This window comes from Calidris pugnax, unplaced genomic scaffold, assembly GCF_001431845.1.
Source record: "Calidris pugnax isolate Ruff unplaced genomic scaffold, ASM143184v1 scaffold211, whole genome shotgun sequence".
Lineage (NCBI taxonomy): Eukaryota > Metazoa > Chordata > Aves > Charadriiformes > Scolopacidae > Calidris > Calidris pugnax.
This window is the reverse complement of record NW_015091083.1, coordinates 7,883,631-7,887,091: the sequence shown is the minus strand read 5'-3', so window position 1 is coordinate 7,887,091 and position 3,461 is coordinate 7,883,631.

Below are 3,461 nucleotides of genomic sequence, written 5' to 3'. Positions count from 1 at the left end.
AAGTAGTAAATTTTACTGAATAATGGTAGTTGCCCCATGTTATTTATTTTAATATTGCACAATTGGAAAAAATGAAATCCCCTGTAAATCCCTGGGATTGACTACATTGGCCCATTGGCTACAACAGTTGTTAAAAAAATAAGGAAATATGTTTTTAGTCTAGTTTCCTGAGGAAATGAAGCACATGCAACAACGTGCTGGTTGTCCATCAGTCCCTCCCTAATAATTTTGTCCTGTTTAACCGATTCAAAGTTAACAGAGGAATAGAGGGTCACAGAGATATTAAGGTCAACGAAAATGAATAGGTGGGCAGCAAAGATGTGTGTTCTCATTCAACAGTTGTTAAAAAAATAAGGAAATATGTTTTTAGTCTAGTTTCCTGAGGAAATGAAGCACATGCAACAACGTGCTGGTTGTCCATCAGTCCCTCCCTAATAATTTTGTCCTGTTTAACCGATTCAAAGTTAACAGAGGAATAGAGGGTCACAGAGATATTAAGGTCAACGGAAATGAATAGGTGGGCAGCAAAGGCGTGTGTTCTCATTGCCTCTTTTGAAGGAAGCAGCAGGGAAAAATCAGGTTTATCCTCCCTGTTTGGCTGGACTAACTGCTAGAAGGACACGGCCAGCTCTTCACTGGGCACCCCTGCGTACGATGAGGAGAGGGGTCGGGGTAGTCTAGGGGATATGGGAGGGAACAAGCGTGTGTGAATATACGACTTGGAAATATCAGGCCTCAGCATCTCCCCTGCTAATAGAACTATTTGTTAAAATACGAAAGTATATTAACCTCTTGGTTGAAAAAAAGGAACTGTTCTGCTCAGATTTTCCTGCAGCGAAAGTATATTAACCTCTTGGTTGAAAAAAGGAACTGTTCTGCTCAGGTTTTACTGCAAAATTAATTCTGACAGAAACCAAGTCTGGAATCAGCCTTTTTAGCCTAAAACTGAAGCAATATGAAACTGGGATCAGCTAAAATAGAGTAACCATAGGAACAAAGTGCCTACCTTCACTGGAACAGAACAGAAAGAATATAGATAATTCACAAGTCATCAAGAAAATATTTGTTTCACGCAGGCACACAGGAACTTGGGTTAAGCAGAGCTGGGAAAACTTAGATGGTTTGGTATGAAATTACTTTCTCCTAATGCACTTGTCAAACCATTTTTGACAAAAGAAATCAGTATGCTTTTGAAGACTGCTTTTGAAAGCTGAATAACATGATCACAAAAGAGAATCAGAATGATCTGACAGCTACATTAGAAAGCATAAAGGCGCATGATCCTACAGACATATGCAAAACCTTCCATAGGTCTTCACATGCTTAAAATTACATATATCGCTAAGTCTGAATGACTGAATCCACATTAATCAAGAGATTAGAAAGGAAAAGATTTTTTTTTTTTTAAATCTTAAATATTTTTATAAAAGCAGCACTCTTAAAATTCTGGACATCTTGAAAGGAAAGCACACAAATAATTTTAGTAGGCTATTACTGGGGGGGAAAAAAATGCTTGGACAGATTTCCATAAATTGTAATAGCTTAGCAGATCTCTGAAATACAGAAGTTGTTTTGACCCAAATGTTAGAAAACATTTCAGTTAATGGAACCTGAATGCAAGAGGGTTTCAGCCAGAAGGCATGTCCTATAGAATTTATACTACACCAGGACTATTTTTAATCTAAGAAAAACTTGAAAGTTACATGTTATGCTTGGGTATAACTGTCACACTTTATTAGGATAGTGGTAAAAAGCCATTAAGCTGCTTTACAGAAGCAGACAACCAAAGCAGCTGTCGGACCATTGAAATCATAGTCACTATGCAAAGAAAAGAACATGCTGCTTATTATTTTGTAGAAGGGTGTGAGTTTGAGAGAAAGGAAAAGAAATGCACTGAGAAGCACCACAAAATCAGACACAAAGAAGGTACAGAAAGCCACCAGCCACCAGAGCTAGCACCAAAAAGGCGACCCAGACAGAACAGACAGAACTTTCTAGACTGAGCATTGGCTGAAATCCAGCTTTTTCAATGACTTAGAACTGTGAGCAAATAACTTCACTCTTACAGTTTGATTTCTCCCGTGTGCTGAGCAGCAGCTCATCTATACACACCCCCTTATGTTATTGTTGACACCACAATTAATTTTTTCCTTCTAATTAAAACAACCTGCAGGACCCTGTATTTTGGCCAACTGCTTGGGTGGGAGCTGTAACACCAGTATTTAGAAGGGCAGAGTCCTGTAAGTCATCACACCGATGCAGATACTGATCCAGGTACAGCAGGAACTGCAATGAAACAAGCTGTAATTTCAATTCCTTGGCAGGTCCTACCTGATGTTTTACACACATACAATGGATCTGCTTGTCAGATACTGTGAAGTACTCAAAACTCCCCGAAAGATATAACATTGCAACAAAACCAAGTGTGTAGGCCCCAATTCAATCAGATTTGCTTGTTTAGGTCAAACTGCAGGATAATGGCTGCTACATGTGTTAAATTCAGCATAAGGATCTTTGGTTAAATGACCTGAGTATTGTAATATATAGTTGATGGGGCACGCTACCCAGCGTAAGTTAGGATGCTTAAGTGGGAGAAGGGCAGGTTAGGCAGTAAGATTTTGAATCCCAAAAGTCAGTCAGAGGTTGAACTAGATAGCTGGCTGGGATACACTGAAGAGCCAACAGAAAATGCCAAGGAGTTGCACCTAGGATGAATTTTTGCTACAGAAAACAGCATCCTTTTTATCCCTCAATAAACAGTTATTCTTTAGAGCAGGGACATGGTCTAAATTCATGCTTATATCAGTGCACACTTGTAACATGTAGCTTCGCTTGGTATTTTTATCCCCAAAAGTGGATCAGCTCCAAGAAGAAAGTTTTAGAAGCCTGTTCTGGAACACATGTGATGCAGATCATTCTCCCGAGACATGGAAGACCTGCTTTTAACTCCCTGCTTGCAATCAGGTCGTTCAGGATATAAAAATAACCCCCCTGCTAAACGCTGTAATCACAGAGCTACTGGGTATAATGAGACATGTACTTATCAAAGCCTTTATGCAAGATGTATAAATGTATGTATAAAGACGTCTGTAGCTGGGCCCTTTGAACATCCCCTGAGATTTCCCACAGATTAGATGGCAAAGGCCATGTCCAGGCTGAGAATCCCAGCAGGTTTCAGCCTTTGAGCCTTTAACAACCCGACCAGCACTGGCATCTGTCTCATGTCCACTATTAGCACTTAAATCCTTAAGTAACTGCATAGCTATGTAGGCCTTCTGAGCTTCTTGGATTTGATCCCTTGACTCTTTTTATCCTGAACAAACACACAGACTGAGGCATGGCCTTGTTCCACTTGCAGGCTGGCATCTGCCATGTGAGAGGCGATTTTATTTTCCCCCGATCAGGCCAAACGTTTCACCGCAGCATCCCTAAGCCCTGATTCACCCAGCTACGCCCGCCAG